Source organism: Humulus lupulus, chromosome 2 (genome assembly GCF_963169125.1).
Source record: "Humulus lupulus chromosome 2, drHumLupu1.1, whole genome shotgun sequence".
Classification (NCBI taxonomy): Eukaryota; Viridiplantae; Streptophyta; class Magnoliopsida; order Rosales; family Cannabaceae; genus Humulus; species Humulus lupulus.
The window spans coordinates 169,174,582-169,199,363 of record NC_084794.1 but is presented as its reverse complement, the minus strand read 5'-3'; the positions used below and the strand labels follow the sequence as shown (position 1 = coordinate 169,199,363).

Here is a 24,782-nt window from a genome sequence, read left to right as displayed (position 1 = left end):
CCAAAAGTGAGCTTTAATTTCTATTTGACTAATGAAAATTGAGTGAAAAATTAACAACTAACAATAAACTAGAAGAACAGAATTAAATTAATGAAATTTAATAGAAAAAATATTAGAGAATTTTAATTTCATCAACCTTCACTTCTATTCAAACAATAATACAATTGATATGATTCTTCTAACTATGATTATAACAGGTTTACAATTGACAATTCTATTCTTTCTTAAGATATAAAATATTCAGTTTACCTGTGAATTCTCTACATATTTGTGATAAATTCTACACACAAATTTCATTAAAAACAGAAACCTAATTGCTACACAAACCAATTTGATACTTTCGTTCTAAATTGAAATCTATGTCTATTGTCTATAGCTATTCCAATTCTCACTTTTCAGATATTGAATTTGAACCAAAAATCATGCACAAGATGGCAAGTCAATTACAAGCATTAAGCATAAGACAATAGATAAACATAAATTCAAGAAATCATAGAAACTGCATTAAAGATGAAAAGAATATCCAGGGACTACATTAAAATACTCTAAACAAGAATTTAGTTCATACTGTTAAACATAATTGCATAAAAATAATCTCTGGTTGAAAAGCATAAAAAAAAAATTGAAAAAAATATAATGAATTCTTGCTCTATTCCTTCTCCACGCCGTCCAGAACAACTTTTCCTCTCTTTCTCTGATCCTCTTTGTATTTTCAAGAAAAATAAAAAATAAAAACCCTACAAAATTCCATGAAAATTCAAAAAATGCCTCGTGCCGATATATCGCCTCCCATGCTGCGATATATCGCATGCTGAATATTGTAATGACCCACTACTCTAGACTCTTGGACCATTAACGAAACTATACATATAAATTCTTACTAAAACTTACATTTGCGAAAATACCATAATTTTATTAGAAAACTTATAGAAATAAGAGTTACTTACATAAATACCAAGAAGGATAAGGGATCCCATTGTTTGAAAAACAAAACATAACATGATTTATAAAATAAAGGGATTACATAGTAAATGTGGAAAATACATATAAAGACCATAAATAAATGACTTCATCCTCGAAATCGAACTCTCGACTCCTTGAATCCGTCCATCACCGATACACATTCTCTAAGCGTCCACGATTCTTACTGCCTCTAAAGCTATTTTCCTGCACATAAAACAAAAAGGAATGAGCCTAATGTCCAGCAAGGAAAATCTAACACATAGTCATAAACATAAATTTCATAATAAACATAAAGACATAACATAACACTTATTACATACACATACTATAATGGCCATTATTACTTAGGGTCTCATAGACTAAACAAGTCATATGCCCATGAGATTAGTGGGGTCCTACTAGCTAAGTAGGTCATATGCCCATAATCTATTTGGGGTCTTGTTAGTCATATGGGTCATATGCCCAAGCCGACAAACATACATATCATAACACTTATCATAACATAAGAAACATAAGATAACATAAGCATATAACATATAGATTCTATCCTATTTTCCTTACCAAAGTTACCGGGATAAGAGGACAGCGTTTGGGACTTTTGGAACACTCCTAAAATCATTATGAAAAGAGTGAGTCTAATGAAGAAAAAGAGATGAAAAGAAATGGGAAGACTAAACCATTGAGAAACATACTTACCAAAACTTATGTGCTCAAGAACTTAGATTTCCTAACCAAAATAAAGATTAAGGTTAGAGGCTGAGTAGAAGACTATGAGAACTTAAAAGAACAAATACAGAATTGAACTAGAGTTTTAGGTTACCTTGAAGGCTTGTAAGACCAATCTATACCTCAAACCGAAATACTATAAAACCTTACTTCCCAAAGTGTTTGATAAGCTTATGATGATCAAGCTTATGATTCCCAAACCCAGGTGTTTACACTCTCACATTCACTTAGCACTTGCAGCCTCTGAACTTAGAGCAAAAGATGAATAATGGCTGGGTACTAGGTCTTATTTATAGAGTTTAGGAATGAAAGGATCTTGATTTTACTTGAATAAAAATAATAGCTTTTTAGGTGAAAATAATTTGAATAATCGTTCAGCAGAGGCTGAAGACTCGTTCAAAAAGATGCTGGACTTATCAAGAGGTTGAATGGCTGAATGGAAAACAAATTCAAAATGTTTCAAAATATGCTGAAGGAGGCGATATATCGCCCCCAGTAGGCGATATATCGCCTGGGCCAGTATGCCCGAGGCTGTCGTGCATCGTCTCGTGTTTTCTGTATCTACGTGCTGCGATATATCGCCCCCTATAGCTGCGATATATCGGCACACGCTGATTATTTAAACATGAAATTACACATTTTTAGCTAAGTTTGAATGGAGTAAATAGCCTTGACTAAGCCCTCAATGTATTCAAATCTGCTGACTGGCCTTATAGCATTCAAACTTTACTCCTTATTAAATTAAATCCTCAAAATACTTAATCCTTAATCACCCATTCATAACATGTGCTTAAAATCCTATTGGTCCTCATCTAAACCTTATAGTATAATAAATATTATCCTTAATATCAGTCATATAATCAAACCTTAGGTTAAAATTAATATTCTTAAACTATAGGTTAAACTTAGAAAATCTATAAGTACTACTATGAGTGTCCAAATAATTCCCGGTCTGAACCAAAAATCCACAGTTACAAAGATAATACTATACATACTATAATACTACTATCTAACTAGCTAAGTAAAGTTCTTAGACTCTACAAATATTCTCGATAAAAACGCAAAATCTCTTGTCATTTCTGTCTCTGCGAAAAATCCATATTTCTCAAGTGGTGATATATCGTCCAACACAAGCGATATATCGCCTATGCTAGATTTCCGAATACAAGCCAATTTCAACTAATTACGCAGATATTTAATTTAAAACTCCGAATTCACATGCTAATCAAAATTATAACGAAAAACTGCACAACTTCACAAAACAAATCAAATACATAATTTCACTTGAGAAAAACAACCAAATCAAACCGAAGCCATGAATAAGTGTATATTTTGTACGCTTATCACACCCCCAAACTTGACTAGTTGCTTGTCCTCAAACAAACAAAAAAAAGAACAAAGATAAGATTCAAAATTACATACAGCTATTGGATGACTTAACTTCACAGAAAATTTTTAACTTATACTAAGGACATAATTTTCTCCAAAATACCAATTTTTTTCAATTGTTCAACCAATGCTTCAGACCACGTGCCTAGAATTTTGACATATCAACAATTTCTCTAAATATTGTCATTCATGCAAATACACATTTCATTTCACAAATACTGTACAAAACATAATTTTACAAGTATCAAAATTCATCCATACCACAAACCGATCAAAATTCACCATAAGCTTGCTCAATTAACTTGTCTCCACTTATATAAAATCTATATCAAGTAGATCAAAAGGACTTTGCTAGGCTCATAACGTTAGGCTTAGGTAAAGGTAGATAAATAGTCATTTATTCTCATAAATACCATAAGCATATAAACCCAAAAACCAACCAATTTTTTTTTCAATCCATCACACCACAAATCATCCTTTTTACACATTTAGGGAGATTACAACACTTGCATCATTTTTTTTTCAAGAAATCATTTTTCCCAAATCACACTCCCCCAAACATAATATTTTTCATATATTTTTGAATTATTTCGGGAGTGTGATAATCATAAGCATAATATATTTTTTCAATAAACTCCTAAACTTCTCCCTAACTTTCTTTTATACAATCATACTTGTAACGACCCAAATTTCCTAATGAGGTTTAGGACCTCGATTAGGAGGCCGGGAGGGCCATAATTGATTTATTGTGCCATTATATGATTATATGCATGATTATGTGGATCATATTATCATATGATGATAAATGCATGCATGTGGGTATATATTTTGTTATGAGGGCATTTTGGTAATTTGGCCCATTGAGGGCGTAATTGTATATTTGTGTGCATATTTGGTAAGCTATTGTTGAGGCCACATTATAATGTGGATTTGTTTGAGCAGTTCGGCATGAGATGATCTTTGGGTATAAGTTAGCGGTTTGGTCATAACGGGATTAAGTTCGGGGCTCGGGGTGAGTGCCGGGGTAATTTGGTGATTAGAGCATTGCCGATAGTTAAGGGGTAACGGGATATGAATTATTGGTATTCGAGAATTTTGAGAATAACAGGAATTGGAGGGTGTTAATTATGGTTAACGAGATAGGTGTGAAAGGACGATTTTGCCCTTGGTGGCTGTTAAGGACTTTAATTAAATTTGAGGGCATTTAGGTCTTTTTACCCTTAAGGATATATATCAATACTTAAACGAGGAAGTTGTAGAAGACTTAAGGAAATAGAGCACCTCCTCTTGCTTCAACCGACTACCATTTTCTTCCATTTTTCTATGGATTTTGAAGCTTCTTTTGAGGAACCAAGTTAGGGAATCAAGTTTTGAGGATCTAGGGTATTGCTCCACCATTGAAGAGGAGTTCATACTAAGCATGAGGTAAGATTCTAACCATTAGAACTCTGGTTTTTTGCTCTGTTTTCTTATTTTGTTCAGTTGAGATTTTGGGTTTGAAAGTAGAGAATTCAATGGGGTTTTTGGCAAAGCTTGGGTAGGTTATGATGTCTAGGACTAGTACATATGGTATTTGGGTTCAATTGGGAGTTTATATGGTGTTTGGAAGCTTTTGAATCAGGTTGGAAATGGAGGATTCGAAGGAAGAAGAACCAGGGCCATGTCTGCCTGGTCCTAGCGCTATAGCGCCCAGAGGGTAGCGCTACAGCGCTAGCCAGGGCAAAATGTCCCTGGTTGTAGTGCTGGGGCGCTAGGGGGGTAGCGCTGTAGTGCTACCCTGTTTTCTCATATGCTCATTTTAGGTGTTTTTTAAGGGTTTTTGGCTCGGGGTTTAAATCCTTAAGGCTCGGGATCGAATCTACTCACCGTATGGGTACAATTCGGGGTCCCAAGAGTGAGGTTTAGGTTAAGACCCTTTTATTGAAGTTTTCATTAACTGGATTCCATATTTGGTTATGACTAGGTGACCGCTAAGGGGTCAAAGGATTGATCGTTCTCAAGGGTCGTTCGTAATGTGTTTCTCGCTCGAACAAGAGGTAAGAAAACTGCACCCGATTATGTGGCTAGGTTGGGACTAAGTGTTCCCTATGTTTGTATGCATTGTTATGTGATTGTGATAAACCATGTGAACATAAAGGGACTAAGAGCTCCCTATACTTGAATATGATGTCATGAGATGGTATTATGCCATGGGGACATATTATAAACGGCCTAAGAGTGCCGGAATCAATATTTGCGCACAGGGCGCGGCTCAGCCACTGGTAGCTGATGACAGCTTATTAATCACTGAGCTCGGTTAAGCTGGCCGGAGTCAGTGGGTATAACACTGAGGGCGACCTAAGTGAGCCGAAGACAGTGGGTTAAATAGAGGGTGCGACCTAAGGGCGCTGACCCTGAGTATCATTTGATGGTTGTGATAAACTGTTGATTATGAATGTGATTATTGTTGTTAACTTGATGAATATGATATGTTGATTATCTGGATGACAAATTGTTAATTTGTTGATTGTTATCACTGAATAGGTGAATGTTATGAATTGCTGAATACTTGGTTATGCTTTGTGGAATAGTTGGTTATTGATATTGATCATGCTATGTTGTTATGTTTTCTTGCTGGGCTTCGGCTCACGGGTGCTACGTGGTGTAGGTAAAGGCAAGGGTATGTAGATTCAATCATGAGTTGGAGAGCTCTGGGGGCGAGGTGTACATTGTCAGCTGCTCGACCGCCACGGTCGAGGGATTGTACAGGGACGGAAACCTAAAATGTGTATTTTTCCATTAGAGTGGCCTGAGTTGTTTATAACTTCTAGAATTTTTGTAAATATGTTATCTAAACCCTGTTTTGAGATTCCATGTACTAATTGTCATTTTCAATAAAATAACCTATTTGTGACCAAAATCTTTTATTCCTAATCCGTTGATGACATTAGATTCACATTTTGTTTAAATGACTTGATTAGCAAGTCTTTCACTATTTTAAACACACAGTGTAACGGTCTTGGTTACCCAGAGCGTTACAATACTACATCCAAATCATTCCAAAACTTCACCATTTTCCAGTCCCCTATCCCACAATTTATATGGTCATTATAACAAAGAAAAAGGAAAAATAAAAAAATTGGGAAATTTAGGCTCAACATAGTACAATCGAGAACAAAAACCAAAGTTTTAGGCTAAAAAAGGGTAACTAAGGATAAAATTTTCATCGTTGAAAGGCTTAAACGTTCCAAAAAAAAAACCTAAATCATCTCTACTTAACACTTCATTTAGAATTTTGTCTCAACAAATTAACCGAGCAAGTTCCAGCTTATTTCAATATCCACCAAACATACCAAATCCCACAAAATTAAATGTTTGAGCCTTTCATGAAACAGTGGGGACATTGTTTATTTAAGTTTGGGGGGACCATTTATTTTTTTTACTTTTCTTTTAATTAATTTTTTTCTTTGTTTTTCTTGGGTTTAATTTCGTTTTAATTTTCAAATGTTGGATGACTGTACGAAACTAATATTGACTAAGATGGGTGGGGTTCGTACACATATAATACAAGAAATGACAATACTCAGATCAATTATCAACAGGTCAAGCACACAGTCTACATATTCAAAGCATCAATCCAACAACATCAAAGAATTAGCATAAGTCATCATCATCGAAGCCCCACCTATCTTAGTCAATATTTATTTCGTACAGTCATCCAACATTCGAAAATTAAAACGCAATTAAACCCAAGAAAAACAAAGAAAAAAATTAAATTAAAAGAAAAGTAAAAAAAAAATTTGTCCCCCCAAACTTAAATAAACATTGTCCCCACTGTTTCATGATATCCCAAGAAAAAGAAAAAATATATAAACCTGACAACATAAACGTTATTTGTCATCCTCTAAATCTTGGGGCGATTGATATGGTTGGCGTAATTCTGCAAGACATTGTGGAAAGTCATGAAATCCCGTGTATCGCACAAATGCCCCATAAAAATCTGCCATGTAGTTTGTCATGTGGAACTAGCGATCTCTAATATCAGCCTGACCAGGAAATATCATATATTGTTGCCTCTTTAAATCTTCAATGTCTTGTTGCATGTTGCTATATTGCCTAGAACTAGAGCCTTCAGTAGCTCTAGATGCAAATGGTTTTCTACCCATTATTTTTGTTCTGGTAGAATCAGGTTGTGCATCTGTAGGTGGCAATCGTAAAAGACTCGGGTTTGCAGCCTCATATCCCAAATCAGTTGGCCCAGGAACACCACCATAATTTTCATCTTGATGCAACACTGACTGATGACTAATTATAGGAGATTGTTCACAGACTTCATTGATGTTCATGGGCACCCCTTGATCCTTGCATAAACTTGTAATCAAAGAACCATGGCCATCGCCACCAGATGTGGCCCCTCAAGCAATATAACTAATACTCTCATTGATAAGCCTCCCCACATTGATGGACTTCCCCGAGCATATACAGTATAACAAATATAATCGTTCGACTATTACCTCCATTTGTTGAGTTGAAGGCATAAGAGTACTTATGACGAACCTGTTCCAAAGCCTCCCATATGGACTTAAACATGTGGCCTTGATAGATCGTGGAGTGACCATGTCACTGCCCATTTTGTATGTTGATCCTGGTTCATTCATTTCTCTTAAAAGCATATCATAATCCTTCTCATTCACTCCCGCTTGGTAATCATCATCCCAGGGATCATTAAGGCCATAGAACATGTTTATAATTTCAGGAGAATAACAAACCTTTTTTCCGCGAACCAAAACAGTATGATTCTCCCGATCCACGTAAGCATTGGCATAAAATCCCTTACTAAGCTTATATTGGGCATGCGATTAGGATCCCACAATTGCTGCGAATTTCTATTAATAATCATTTGTGGAAGGATGCCATCCAATTCACTCGGGCGAAAATGAGACTCCATAATCCCTATTTTATTCTTTACAATTCATTCCTCAAACTTGTTCTGAGCAGTGGCGTTAACAAAAGTATGAGAAATATTCACATTTTCTCGTTGGACGGTGGACATAGTTTTAGCTTTCTTAGGTTCCATTGGGTTTTTCAATCACAAGAACAAAAACTAAAGTTTCTTAACACACTCACACCCCCAAATAAACTCAAAAACGCACAAAAATCCCCAAAAATCGTCAAAACCTTTCCCTGGGGACTTTTATCAAACACTTAAGATGCAATCTTTGAAAATTATCCAAACACACTCAAATGATCCCAAAATCTCTCCCAAACATACAGAATGATCTCACAACATTATAATAGCAAAAACCACAGACCAATCTAACAACAAATCTCAAAATTCGTTCATTACTCAAAAATCCTTATTTCTTCAAATTTCTTCAAAATCTCAATAAAAACTTCAAAACTCAACAATGTACTTTGAAAATCTTGAGGAGGATGAGGAACAAGTTCTTGAATCACAACAGAAATCCAAACCTTGATTCTTGATGGAGGTGATTTGAGAAAGAAATGAGAAAAAAAGTGACAATAAAATGGGAGAAAAATATGAGTTTTTTGGTTCTATAACATTTGGGTCGAAATGGGGTTATATTGAAGGGAAGATAACTCATATAAGGAAATCACGTGCTAACCACATGACTATTAAAATTCAAAAACTACAACAGGCGATTTATCGCCTACTTATGGCGATATATCACCATAAGCCTTATATGCAAGTGACATCTCTGCCCAAAATGGTGATATTTCGCCATTACCACCACCGATATAGCGCATCCCCATCTACATGTGCCGATATATTGCTATTGGGCGACGATATATCTCCTGGGCACTTGAAAAAACATGTTAGAAAAATGCACCAAAACTCAAATTGAATCTGTTGCCAAGCGATATATCGCCTAAACGCAGTTTAAAATATTTTTTATTTTTTTTTCACGCTTTTCAAGGTTTAATTAGACTAAACAAAACAATAATTAAAAATTAAAAAAAACTATGGGTTGCCTCCCATAAAGCGCTTCGTTTAATGTCTCTAGCTAAACGTTGCAACTCAGTCTCATCTTTGACTGTCCATCAGTGTAATATTCACCTTCTTCTCAATTTCACCACCATAGTAATGCTTCAAGCACTGTCCAATGATTTTGAACGGCGAAGAATCACCTTGTTGAATCTCAAAAGCCCCGTATGGAAAGACTTTTGTAACAATGAATGGCCTCGACCATCAAGACTTTAATTTTCCCGAAAACAACTTGAGACGGTAATTAAATAATAGTACCTTATCACCCACCTGAAAATTTCGATTGGAGATATTGTAGTCATGCCATTTCTTGGTCTTCTCCTTGTAGATTCTTGCATTCTCGTAGGAATCATGACGCAATTCATCTAGCTCATTCAATTGAGCTAGCCTTAATGCTTTGGAAGCTACCAGATCTAAATTTAGCTTCTTTAAGGCCCATTGCGCCCTATGCTCCAGTTCGAATGGCAAGTGACAAGCTTTACCATATACAAGTCGGTAAGGAGACGTATCAATTGGCGTTTTAAAAGCTGTCCAATAATCCCATAACGCATCATCAAGCTTATTGGACCAATCCTTTCTATTGACTTGCACCGTCTTCTCCAAACCAGCTTAATCTCATGATTTGACACTTTCGCTTGCCCATTTGACTATGGATGATATCCCAATGCCATCTTGTGTTAAATTCCATACTTTTCCATTAGGGAGTCGAAAATCTTATTGGCAAAATGAGCCCCTTCATCACTTATGATCGCTCGAGGTGTGCCAAAATGAGAGAAAATGTTCTTTTACAAAAACTTGACTACCACCTTAACATCATTAGTTGAAGCAGCTACTACTTCAACCCATTTACTAACATAATCCACCGCCAACAAGATATACAAATTACCAAACGACAATGGGTAGGGCCTCATAAAGTTAATACCTCAAACATCAAATAATTCAACCTCCAATATGTTAGTTAGCGGCATTTCATTATGTCTTGAGATATTACCTACCCTTTGACAACGATTACAATGCTTCACATATTCATAATTGTTTTTATACAGAGTAGGCCAATATAATCCACATTCAAGGACCTTTGCAGTAGTCCTTGCTCCACCAAAATGTCCACCAATAGATCATGCAAGGCAGTGAAATAAGATGTCCTTTCATTTATCTTTCTGGTACACATCTTCTGACAATCAAATCTGGACATTGCTTGAACAAGAAAGGATCATCCCAATAGTAATGCTTCACATCATGATAAATCTTTTTTAACTGCTGCCTTGACAATTCTGGTGGCACCACGTTGGCTGCCAGATAGTTCACATAATCGGCAAACCAGGGCACCAAATCATCTTCCACTACAAATAACCGTTCATCTGGGAAACTCTCATTAATCTCCACTGCAGCATTTTCTGACTCATCCCCCAACTCAAGTCTTGATAAGTGATCCGCTACCAAATTTTCAGCACCCTTTTTGTCCCGAACCTCCATATCAAACTCTTGTAAAAGAAGCACGCAGCGAATAAGTCTAAGTTTGACATCTTTCTTAGCAATAAGATGCTTGATTGTTGAATGGTCAGTATACACAATAACCTTATTTCCCATCAAATAAGGCCTGAATTTATCGAATGCATATACTATAGCAAGAAGTTCTTTCTCAGTGGTGGCATAATTCAACTAAGCACCATTGAGTGTTCTGCTGGCGTAATAAATAGTACGAAATACCTTGTCAACACACTGCCCCAGAACTGTACCCACTGTAAAATCACTTACATCACACATTAACTCAAAGGGAAGCTCCCAATCTGGTGAAATAACTATAGGGGTTGACACCAATTTCTGCTTAAGTATCTTGAAAGCTTAAAGACACTTCTCATCGAACTCAAATGGCACCCCATTCATCAACAATGTCAAGAGTGGCTTAGAAATCTTTGAGAAGTCCTTAATAATGTAGAAACCCACATGACCAAGGAAACTTCTCACCCCTTTCACTAAAACTAGAGGCGGTATGTTTTCAATAGTGGCAATATTTGCCCTGTCAACCTCAATACCATTTTTAGACACCTTGTGCCCAAGCACTATGCCTTCATTTACCATGAAATGACATTTTTCCCAATTCAGGACTAAATTGACCTCTTGACATCTTTTCAGCACAGCCTCCAAATTCAACACACGATCATCAAAAGAAGACCCCATAACAGAAAAATCATCCATCTCAATGCTACGTTCCACCATATAAGAGAAAATAGCCATCATACACATTTGGAAAGTTGTTGGAGCATTGCATAGACCAAAAGGCATACGACGAAATTGAAATGTACCATATGGACAAGTGAAAATCATTTTCTCTTGATCCTCATGAGCAATGGCTATTTGATGGTACCCTGAATAGCCATCCAGAAAACAATAATATTTGTGTCCAGCCAACCTGTCTAACATCTGATCAATGAAAGGCAGCGGGAAGTGATCTTTTCTGGTTGCTTTGTTCAATTTACGATATTCAATACAAATCCTTCAACCAGTTACTGTACGCATTGGGATAAGCTCATTATTGTCATTCTTTACCACTGTAATCCCTCCTTTCTTAGGAACTACTTGAACTAGACTTACCCAACTGCTATCTGAAATGGGATAGATCACCCCAGCATCTAACCACTTCAAGATTTCCTTTCTGAATACCTTTTTCATTACTGGATTCAGTCGATGATGTGCTTCAATGGAGGGCTTACTGTCATCTTCCATCAAGATCTTGTGCATAATTGTTGATGGACTTATACCTTGAATATCTGCCAACGTCCATCCAATTGCCAACTTATGGGTTCTCAATACCTTAACAGTTTTTCCATCTCCTTAGTAGAAAGAGAAGAAGACACAATGACTAGTAAAGTCTCCTTCTCACCCAAAAAAGCATATTGAAGATGTGTTGGCAATGATTTCAATTCTGATTCTAGAGGTTTCTCAACTGATTGTAATAGTCTTTCAGGTCCTTGGCCCAATTCTTCATATTTTCGATTGTAAATTGACCCTTTAGAATTCATCCACTGTACACACTCTTGGACCTCTCTGTCTAACTCAGCATCTACATCATTTGTCGTCAAACTTTTCTGAAGGGAATCCTCTGTAATGTTAATCACTGCCACTACTTTGTCTACCATGTCAACTCTGAAAAAAAATTGTCATTTACTTTGGCAAACCTTAAAGCTTTAAACACGTTAAATACCACTTCTTCACCCTGAACTTGGAGCTTCAGTTCACCTTTCTGAACATCAATCAGAGCCTACCCAGTAGCTAAAAATGGCCTTCTCAGAATGATTGGGACATTTTCATCTTCCTCCATATCTAAGACGATGAAATCTGCCAGAAAAATGAATTTGTCCACTTTAACAAGAACATCCTCCATAATACCTCTGGGATGTTTAACTGAGCGATCTACTAGCTGCAATGTGACTGTAGTAGGAATAGCCTCCCCCAAACCAAGTCTGTGAAATATAGACTGTAACACCCTACTACCAGGGACCGTTACGTTGTGCATTTTAAATAGTGCTAAACTCGCTAATCGAGTCATTTGGCCATAATTGTGTAACTAAATGTGATTGATGGTTTAGGGTTAAAAATTTTGGTCAAAGATACAACGTTTCACTAAAATATTTACTGTATACATTGGGATCCCAAAATATATTTTTAAGGTTAATTACAATAAAAGATTTACAACCAGCCGACCTACGCGGCAAAATGTGGTTTAACCCTAGTTCCTCTTTAAACCCTGGGTCGTGGTGGTCGAGCAGCTGCATATCTACACACCTTCACCTAAGCTCTCCAACTCAAGGATGGTCCAGCTTTCTTTTGCCTTTACCTGCACCACATAGCACCCATGAGTCGAGGCTCAGCAAGAAAACTCAACATGCTCATAAACAAGTAATAACATGTCACTAAATCATAATAAGCATGCCTAGCAATAATAGCCCTATTTATGCATTCAGGCAAGTCCAAATAAATGATTATGGGGCCCTACGCCCTGTATAGATGACTTTCAAGTCAATGTAGGGATATGCTCCCTGAATAGATGATTAATGAGTCCATCTCTGGGGATTCGCTCTCTGAATAGAAGACTAATGAGTCTATCTCTAGGGATCCACTCCCTGAATAGATGACTAATGAGTCCATCTCTAGGGATCTGCTCCCTAAGCCATGTGACGTTTCAGTCACCTGAGCCTTTTGGCCTTGGCTCTAAGTAACTAGCCTTTAGACTAGACAAGCGCTTTTAGTTTTCTTCAACCATAAGGTCGGTCAAGCATTTAATGCTCATGTTGATTAGATCTAATAATTTCAGCTCTGCATTCAATACGCTAATGTCGCTCTTGACTCATAGGACAATTCCATACAACCAACGCTCAGTACTATTGCCGATCATGATTGATAAGTCAAGACTTCACGACCAGTACTAACACCAATTCCATTCTGACTAATAAGTTAGTGCCACTCATAAGTAAGCAATGCAACCAGGCATATATCATATGTCAAATATCCAAATATAAGGCATTCAACATGCTTACTCAACATTCACCAGCATAATTATGATCATGCACATTTACAGAGACTCAAGCTCTGATCAATTCCATATTCAATATTCATGCCATGCCATAATAACATGTATCGTATGCATCACATGCATCACATACTGGGTACAGTTTTCTTACCTTTGGTCTAAGCACAGGTTACCTATAAACGACCATCAAGCACGATTCTATTTACAAGCCCCTGGCGATAACCTAGTCACAACCATAATATAAAACCCCATAAGAAAATGAGTAAATAAATACTTTCAGACCATGTCCTAGCCTCTGGGACGTCGAATCCTACCCAACTGGGTAGTAGGATCGATCCCGAGCCCTTAGAGTTAAGTTCCCACGACTAAAAACCAAATCTGGGCAAACCTGCCCTTAAGCGTCGCGGCCCCCCAGCATTAAGCTGCGGCCCGCCTCCAAACAGAGATGCCAGCCTCAAGAGGCCTGCACCACGGCCCCATCACCCTTCAGCCTCTTCTCTCATCTTCACTAAGCTCGGGCCGCGCCGCCCAAGAACAAGATCGCAGCCCCACCTGGAACTCAGCCAAAAACCTTCGTTTTCCCCTTTTAAATCATTCCAAAAACCTACTCAAACATATCCAAATTCTAAAATTAAAGTTCTCAAACATCGTAATTATCCAAAACCATCAAAACCCGAGGTGCAAAAAACTCATCAACACATAAAATCAAATTCAAGCTTAGAAACTTGAAAACTCAAACTTAAAACTTGGATTACCTTTGATTTAGTCGTTTCCTAGCTAAATCATCCAGCTAAAAAGCTTCTAATCTTCCCTAGAATCGCTATGCCTCAATCCTTGCTTGAATCCAAGTCCTAAAACTCGAGTTTCCTTCGAAAATGCGAACGAGTGTCGAAAAGGGAACAGGAGAGAGAGAGAGAGAAAGAGAGAGAGAATGTTCTTAATGTTCTTTTTATTTCTGACATGTTACTTCGAGCTTAAGTAACCTCAAGCAAATCCTAACGCTCGGGATCCCAAAAATGCCCCCGGTGTAAAATAGTCAAAATTCCCAGAATTCCCTCCTGATCTCACTAACTCCCAATTTATCATCAAATAATCATTTCCATAACCCAATATCCTGGTAATGTGCTAAATACCCCTTAACTCACTCCGAGTCAAGTATGAATCCCATTGTGACTTTCCCACTAGCTTGATCCCTAGGATCGTCTTGTGCCGAGTAACCCAAACATACTCACATAATAATGTGGTCCCACACATATATCACATATATGGAAAATATACCCAAAACAAACCAAATTATGAAAATTGCCCAATTAAGCATAAATGGGCCCACATACATATTTAATACACCTAAACATGCATATCAAGTCATATTATAATATAACTCACATAATCACATAATGATGCACATAAATATCATATAATCATATAATTCCATAATTTGCCATCCTGGCCCCCTAATCAAGGCCCTAAGCCTTATTAGGAAATTTGTGACGTTACACAGACAATGACATCAAATTAATGCTTGCCCCCAAATCACATAGGTCATGCTTGCACTCAAAATTTCCAATAGTGCATGGAATAGTAAAGCTGCCAGGATCTCTTAATTTCGGGGGAAGCTTATTCTGTAAAATAGCGCTACACTCTTCAATATGTGTTACAGTCTCATACTCTTCCATTATTCTTTTCTTTAACAGAATCTCCTTCATAAATTTGACATAAGAGGGCATATGCTCTAATGCCTCAGCGAATGGAATATTAATATGCAGCTTCTTAAATACCTCAAGAAACTTTAAGAACTACTTGTCCAAGTTAGACTTTCTCAACCTCTATGGATATGGAATCTTGAAGTATGATTCTCTGTTGATGTTTACTGTTGTACTGTTATGGGGAAGGTCTTTAGTAACCTTCTGAGAGCTAGGCTTGGGCTTTTTTTCTTCTGAATCCTCTACCCATGCTTTAGGCCCTTCATAAGCCTTACCACTTCTCAACGTCACTGTCTGACATTGTTCTTTTGGATTCAGTACTGTTGAATTGGGCAAATTCCCCTGAGGCCTGATATTAAGCAAATTTTCCAACTGCCCAACCTGTGTTTCCAAGTTTCTAATTGAAGACCTGGTTTCTGTTATAAACTGCGCTTAATTCTTGGTAAGAGTCACAAGTGTAGCTTCTAACTCACTCTGTTTTTCTTGTGGAGTTGGTGGCCTGGTCTGCTGTGTGGGAGCTACTGGTTGTACTTGAGACATAGGTTGTGGAAAGGGAATCTGATATTGAACTGGAGGCCCCTGATTGTTTCTCCATGATAAATTAGGATGGTTTTCCACCCTGGATTGAATGAATTGGAGAAAGGATCGTTATACGGCCTCTAAAAATTACCAACTGCCTGTACCTGGGCCTGATCAACTGGCATATTACCATACATGCTAGCAACTGTACACTGTTCATACAAATGAGGCCCCACACAATTCACACCCTGATTGCATCTGTATAGCCTGAGCCTGAGCTGAGATATTGTTTTGTTGCAACTGCGTTGTCAATGAAGCAACCTAAGTAGTTAAAGCAGTAATAACATCTAATTAATGTACCCCAGCTACTTTTCTTTGTGAGGTGTCTTGTTCAGCAGACCACTAATAATTGTTCATGGCCATCTCATCTAACAATTCATAGGCCTCATCATCCCCTTTACTCATGAAAGCACCACCTGTTGCTGCTGCATCTATGATAATGCGAGTAGTACCGCACAGCCCATTATAAAAATTGTGGACTAACATCCACTTCTCAATACCATGATGAGGGCATTTTTTGAGCAGGTATTTGAATCTTTCCCAAGCATCTTACAATGACTCCCTCTCATTCTGATAGAAGTTATTGATTTCCCCTCTCAACTTGGTAGCTTTTGCAGGAGGAAAGAACTTGGAGAGAAACATCTGAGCTAGTTCCTCCCATGTATTAATTAAGTTGGCCTGCAGAGAAATAAGCCAACTTTTTGCTCTGTCCCTGAGTGAGAAAGGGAACAGTCTCAACCTTATGGAATCATCGCTCACCCCATTAAACTTGAATGTTGCACATATCTCAAGGAAGTTCATTATGTACAAGTTAGGATCCTCAGTGAGGAGACCCCCAAACTGGACAGAAGTCTGGATCATTTGTTTCATCGCCGGCTTATTCTCAAAGTTATTGGCAGTGACAGTAGACAATCTAATGCACAAGTGCCCCCCTGTGACAGCAGGGAGCACATAATCTCTTAATGCTCGCACATTTTGTTCCTAAGTGATTGGATTTTCACCATCATTGTTATTGGCCCTGTATCTTTGGTTGGCATCCATTGATGCTTCCAACCTCTTGCTCCTTCTGTTCTTTATGCAAGATCTTTCAATTTCAGGATTAATAGGCAAAAGATTTGCAGACCCTTCACGTCGCATACAAAAGATTAACATGAAATAGCAAAGTGCGACAAATAAAATTAGTACAAAGAAATAAAAATAGCCAAATTAGAATAAAAATGAACTAATTTGATATTAATTGAATTTCAATTCCCCAACAACGGCGCCAAAAACTTGTTACAAAATTTTTATTACGCAATCAACCAAGTAATAATAGTAGAAGTAAAGTATTGTTCCCACAGAGAATTCATCTACTAATTACCAAAAGTGAAATTTAAATTTTTATTTGACTAATGGAAATTGAGTGAAAAATTAACAACTAACAATAAACTAGAAGAACATAATTAAATTAATGAAATTTAATAGAAAAAAAATATTAGAGAATTTTAATTTCAGCAACCTTCAATTCTATTCAAACAATAATACAATTGATATGATTCTTCTAACTATGATTATGGCAGGTTTATTGCCAATTCTATTCTTTCTCAAGATATAAAATATTTAGTTTACCTGTGAATTCTCTACATATCTGTGATAAATTCTACACATAAACCACATTAAAAACAGAAACCTAATTGCTACACAAACCAATTTGATACTTTCATTCTAAATTGAAATCTATGTCTATTGTCTATAGTTATTCCAATTATCACTTTTCAGATATTGAATTCAAACCAAAAATCATGCAAAAGATGGCCAGTCAATTACAAACATTAAGCATAAGAACAATAGATAAACATAAATTCATGAAATCATAGAAATTGCATTAAAGATGAAAATAATATCCAACGACTACATTAAAATATTCTAAACAAGAATTTAGTTCATAATGTTAAACATACTTGCATAAAAATAATCTCCAATTGAAAAGCATAAAAAAAATGAAATAAATCTAATGAATTCTTGCTTTATTCCTTCTCCACACCTTCTAGAACAACTTTGCCTCCTTTTCTCTAATCCTCTTTGTATTTTCACGAAAAAAAACCCTACAATTCCATGAAAATTCCAAAAATTCCCTTGTGTTGATATATTGCCTCCCATGCTGGGATATATCGCCTGCCGAATATTCTCGATAAAAACGCAAAATCTCTTGTCGTTTCTGTCTCTACAAAAAATCAATATTCCTCAAGTGGCGATATATCGCCCAACACAAGCTATATATCGCCTATGCCAGATTTTATAATACTATCCAATTTTGACTAATTACGCAAATATTTAATTTGAAAACTCCAAATTTGCATACTAATCAAAATTATAACGACAAACTGCACAACTTCACAAAACATATCAAATACGTAATTTCACTTGAGAAAAAAAAAACAAATCAAACCGGAAAAGTCATGAATAAGCGTATATTTTGTATGCTTATCACTAAGAAAATGCCAAAGAAAAATGAAACGAAACCAAAACAAAAGTGGATGGAGAGGAACTATAACTGTCATGGAGCTGGAGTGGTAGAAGCATTAATGATCGCTAAAGAAGCCAGAATTTGGCGCTGAGAATCCTCCATGGCAGTGAACCACTCAGAGAGATAAGTAATACTTGTCTAGAAAGAAGTAAGAGTAGTCTGAACAGCAGAGGAGTCAGGCTCGACATCTCCAGACCCAGAACCAGCAAAATTAATGCCCTTGACCTTTCTAGCTTTGGAGGTGGAACCACGACCTCAGGTCTTCATGGCTGCTAGAAGAAAAACAAAAGGAGACACACAAAGAATAAAAACCTAAAAAACTTGGGCACAAGTGAGCAAGAAAGAAAGCAAGAAACACTTAGAACCAAAAAGTCAAAGGGAATCTGAATATATAGAGAATTCTGTGAACAAATGAGGCATGTTAGAAAATGGGTAACCAAATTTAGTGTGATAAATGCCAAAATGTCTCATTTTTTAAAAAAAAAAATATTCTCTCACACCTCAAAATTGGAAACTTTTAGAAGATTTTGAATATAATGAGATAAAACAAATAAATTGCATTTATTATTTTTTTTTTTTTCAAATTTGATTTGTCTTTAGTAGTCAGTCAAAAAAAATTATTTTATTTTATACAAAACTATTTCCGAAAATAAAAGGTTAAATTGCCATACCATATGTGTCTGCATGTGTAATCAATTTAGCGTTTCTTTTTGGCCTTTTAAAGCTAGGGTCATTGCCCATGTTTGGAAATCGTAGCCTTTTTCAAGTTGTAACCATAATGGAGGTTATAACTCTTATATTGATGGTATCCCTTTACACTGGTGGAGTATCCTCCAATATAATTGCTAATTACCTGGTACCAACTTACTCAATGTCGGCTTTCACACATCAGTATAGGTAGCTTTTTTCAGGAATGGAGCCTGAAAAAGAAACTGGATTAAGGAATGCTCATACTAAAACGGACATAATGATTTGATCAAATATAAATTGGATGGTCTATAATTTTTCAAATGTGGTTTTTATTCCTCATAAAGTATAAGAATTATAACGTTCATTTTCTAAAAATTGAAAAAATATGGTCATCGAATTTCTTCCAAACAGGACAAGAGATTTACACAATCATATATGCAAGGCAAGACAATCAATTATTGGCAATTTGAAATAAAACAAACCCCAAGGATTTCTTGAGGGAATCAAATCTGACTGTGTCTAAAGCTTTAGTAAAAATATCTGCAATTTGTTTGTTAGTCTCAACATATTCTAAAATCAGAGCTTTGTTTTCAACAAGTTCCTTGATAAAATGATGACGAATGTCAATATGTTTGGTGCGAGAGTGCTAAACATAATTTTTGGAGATATTAATAGCACTTGTATTATCACAAAAAATGTTTAAAGTTTTAAGATCAAACCCGTACTCAACCAACATTTGTTTCATCCACAAAAGTTGAGTACAACAGCTTCCAGCAACTATGTACTCAGTCTTGGCTATTGACAAAGAGATGGAGTTTTGTTTTTTACTATGCCAGGAAAACAAATTGTTTCCTAAGTAAAAACAACCGCCATTTGTACTTTTGCTGTCATCAGTGTTTCCTGCCCAATCTGCATCACTATAACACACAAGGTTAGAGTTTGTTTCTTTGGAGCACCAAATTCCTAATTCAAGAGTATTATTGATATAACGAATAATTCTTTTTACATCAGTCACATGAGACTCCATGGGGTTCCCTTGGAGGTGAGCACACACTCCAACACTAAAACATTTTTCATGGGAAATTTTCAAATATTTTCCCAATCGACATGGTTCACATTTACCAAAAGAATATTTACTTAAATTCGGTAAATCATGAACATGACTCACACTTCCAATTTTCTCAAATTTTCAAAATCCACATGACCATGTTGTTCATGACACAAATTAGTATCACTCCTTGTGTTTGTGTGACAACTGTGTGATTGAGATAATGTGTAACAATTATCAACAAATTTATAACCCTTCAAAACACAATTTCCATCTTGGTCAAGCACAAAATAATTATCATGACAAAAATTTACAAACAAGTCTTGGTCACAAATTTAACTTATACTAATTAGATTAGTTTTAAGTCCATAAACCAAAAGAAAATTTTACAACTTTGGTAGTCCTTCATAATTTAGAGTGCCACTACCAAGTACCTTACAAGACTTACCATCTCCAAATGTGACTTCCCTATTTTTCAAAGTCTTGAAGTCAATGAGTATGCTTTTGTTACCCATCATATGCCTAGAACAACCACTATTAAAAAACCAAGATTTAGAAGCACATGTTCTATGACAAGTAAAGGAAGGCAGCAAGACATTTGAATTTATTTTTCTTCACCCAAACTTTCTTAGGTGGAGTCCTTTTCTTCAAGGGCATTTGTCTAAAATTACCATGATGATTAAAGTAATTTTTTCTTAAGAAAATTCATCAAGGTAAAACATTTAGGTCGAATATGACCTTTCACTCCACAGAAATGGTAAATTGGAATAAAATGACTAATTTTTTTATTCTGGTGGTCTGTTTCTCATGTGTTGTGACAAATTGAGAAGATGAGGCCACATGAGTCTGAGTAAAACTTGCAAAAGGGCCAGTCGTCGAAACAACAGAAAGATTTCCATAAATAAAATTTTTTTTTCCTTTAAGTTTAGATCCATTTGATCCTAACCTAGAAAAATCACAAGCGTTTTGACCTACAAGCAGAACATCATCCAAAACTATAGATCTATGATTAAGCATTTTGACACCTTTCACAATTTGATCAACTTCATTAGACAAACGTTTGAGTTCAGAATATTTTGCAACAATATCAATTTCATATTATTTAACAAGAGAGTCAAGTTCTTAATTTCTCTTCTTAAGGACTTTGTTATTGTTTGCTATCAAACGATTATCTGAACACACTTTCAACCATTGATCATACATATTTTTGTATGATTCTTTCAATGAATCCTCATACAAATTGGATTCATCTAAATCACCATGGGAACCCTCATCTATTGAAATAGTATTATTTAAACAAACAAGGTTCTCATTCACCTGCACAAAAAGAGGTAAGCAAGAAAAAACAAAAGTTAAGGCAAGATTATAATTTTCTTCCTCATCATTACTTTCAGAGTCCTGGTCACTCCAAGTGGCTGCCATGACCTTCTTATTTTTCTTCAAGGTATTGGCACATTCAGATTGAATATGTCCAAAATCTTCACACTCCCTGCATTGAATACCTTTTTTATTAGTAGATTCAAAAGTTTTTGAAAAATTATTACCTTTGGAGGATTTAGACACGTTTTTCTTATTACCAATCTTTTTCATAAAGTTCTTAAATCTTTTTGATAACAAGATCATTTCATCATCATCTTCCTCATCTGAGCTTTCCATTTTCCCTTTGGAAGATTCAAGGCAATCGATCTCTCTTTCACAACAATTGGATTCTCTTGCTGGCGAAATTTTTATTAAGTTCAAAAGTTCGAAGAGATCCCATCAATTCCTCAACTTTCAAGGTGTCAAGGTTCTTTACCTCCTCAATGGTTGTGATCTTGGATTAAAACATGTCAGGAAGAGATCTAACAATTTTCCTAACCAAAACAAAGCCAGACAACTTTTCTCCTAAAGCAAAATATTCATTAGCAATGTCAGACAATTCTTCATAAAACTCAGCGAGGGTTTCTTTTTCAGACATGCAGAGGTTTTCAAATCTTGTGGTCAACATTACAAGCCAAGATCGCTTAACATCAACAATTCCTTCAAATTGAGTTTGAATGATTTCCCAAGCATCTTTGGCAGACTCACAAGATGAAATCAATTTTATATAACTCTCACCAACACCATTAAAAAATGCATGTAAAGCTTTATTATTATAAATTGACAATTTATCTTCTTCATTAGACCATTCAAGTTCAGATTTTACCTGTGTCTTATCATAATTTGAATCTATCTCGCCTAGTGGTGTCCTACAGATCAATATTGATCTCTAAGATCTTTCATCAAGGGATTTGATAAAAGCTTCCATCCTTGCTTTCCAGTAGGGATAGTTTGTATCATTCAACAATGGAGGTGGAGTAATAGATCCATCTTCTACAAAGAAAGACATTTCACAAGAAATAAAACAAACGGAAAACCGCAACATCTCACTAAGATTTTAGTGACCTACTCTGATACCAATTGAAATTATGTTTTTAGTAATACCAAACTAATTAAACCAGGTGAATTAATTAAGGTGTGGAATGGTAATGAAATGTTGAAACAAATTTCAGATCTGTTAGGAGGAAATTAGAACTTGTCACGACAGAAACTGAACACAATAAAAAGACAATGCAAAAAAATAAAAAACACAACGAAGTTTTACAAGGTTCAGGAACCCTTTCGGATAACCTGCTCCTTGGGGTCACGCCCAGAGAATAAAACCAATTAATAAAGAATCACAAGTACAAAATATTGACTCAAACAAAATAAGACTCCCTCTTGAGATTTGTTGCAACTTTGTTGTACTTCTCTTCACTAATCTGATTCTGATTGAAACGTTCAACCAATTGAACTCTCTTCAATGGTCAGCGAGTGCTTGCATCCTCCCGACACAAGGCTTGTAAAAATCCTCTCGCGAAGACTATAAGAATTGTGTTCAAATTACAATATGTATTCACTCATGAAAGTGGTATAAACTCACAACAAAACTAAGCACTCATTTTACTACAAGATCACATGTATACTATGGTCTTGAATACAAACAAGAAACTCTAACAAATATTACAATTCACTCACAAACTATGTATCCAAGAGTTCAATTTTTCTCAAGGCCTTAGAAGCCTATTTATAGAGTCCATTTCGTGCTCAAAAAGGCTGAGACGAAATCTCCTAATAAAATAAGAATATTTGAAGATATTCTTGATTAATGAAGATTTGCCATTTTTAGATGATTCTGATCCGACATATACAGATTTGTCAGGGACAGCTAATACATGTGTCAGATCAAATTTCTCAAGATAGAAATAACAATTAATTACTTCAAAGATTTAGTGTCCTGGAGTTTATTACCTTGAGCAGCACGAAAAATAAAAGATAAATATTCCAGAAGTGATTTTGACTAAGCACATAATATTTTTCTTTATGTAACCAAGATATAAATTCCTTTTATAAACATATTGTGATAAAATCAAGCTAAATACGGAATTATATGAAATCCTTACAAATTAATTCAAGACCTTTATTTCAAAAATCAAAATAATATGAATTTAAAAATTATCTTTTAAATAAAAAGATATTTCTATAAATTTGCCAATTTTAGATTACACATTACTGATTACAACAAATAAGATTTCTCCCTTCAACTATGACCCTCGACTTTTTTTGTGTGACAAAAATCTTTTCGAATTATAGCAACCATTGAAATTGTGCACCTTCTGTTGCATTCCATTCATTTTTTAAATAGTTTATTTATGTAGCACTTATGTAGTGCAATTCGAGAGTCCAAACGGAAAATATATGCATAGATTGTGGTCTAATGATAAATTTTGAAAATATGTATATGCATTCTAGAGCTTATATTTGTATGCTTAACGCTAATAAACTCAATTTCGACTAGTTTCAATTAGTTAAATAGACCATTGTACTTCAACTATGCTTAAGGTCACATAAAAAAATCGTTTAAAAAATTAAAGGAATGCAAATGAAGGGGTATGTTTTCAATGGTTGCTATAGTTCATAGGGTATTTTTACCATACAAAAAAATTCGAGGGGCAAGACTCTACAAGAGCCATAATTTGGGGTACGAAAATGAATGACTTTTTCCACTTCTTATTATAAGTAGCGATGAATGCATATGAATGTCTCACTTATTATATTTATGAGTGTTGAAAACAAACCTACAAAAGCTCATTAGAAATGGTTGATATGATAAATGCTTTGAAGGGTACGAAATTGGAGAGGAATAAATGTAACGACCCAAAATCACTAATATGGCTTAAGGGCCTTGATTAGTGTGTCGGGAGGGCATAATTAGTTTATATGCGATTTAAATTATTTAATGCATGATTATGTGATAAGCATACTGTTATCCCTGTTTTCCCTCGGGACACGTGGCATGACACGATGGGTGCATGGGCTTCCTCAAAGAGATCCAGGCACATCCTGAGCCCAATGAACAGGGAAGAAGAGAGTCCTGATAGCCCAATTGTCAATGAACTGGGACATTAGTAAATGAACCCAGACCAGAAATCCCTATCCCGACCTACCCATATCCTCCGGGATGCCAATAGAGGTGGCAAACTCACTAGTCTGGGAATAGACCTTGTCGAGAATGACGAGCATACTCTGCCACTGATAAACTACCTTGCTTCAAGTTGGTGAACTCCTCAACTCTCGAAGCGAGTACAGCCGAATTGTAATAC

General features: G+C 35.8%; 1 non-coding gene across 1 annotated transcript; it reads left to right on the top strand.

Moving 5' to 3' along the window:
- Positions 1-16,373: 16,373 nt before the first annotated feature.
- On the top strand, positions 16,374-16,480 carry LOC133820247 (small nucleolar RNA R71). Its single transcript, XR_009886672.1, has one exon. It is a non-coding gene; the product is annotated as a small nucleolar RNA R71 (small nucleolar RNA).
- Positions 16,481-24,782: the final 8,302 nt, after the last annotated feature.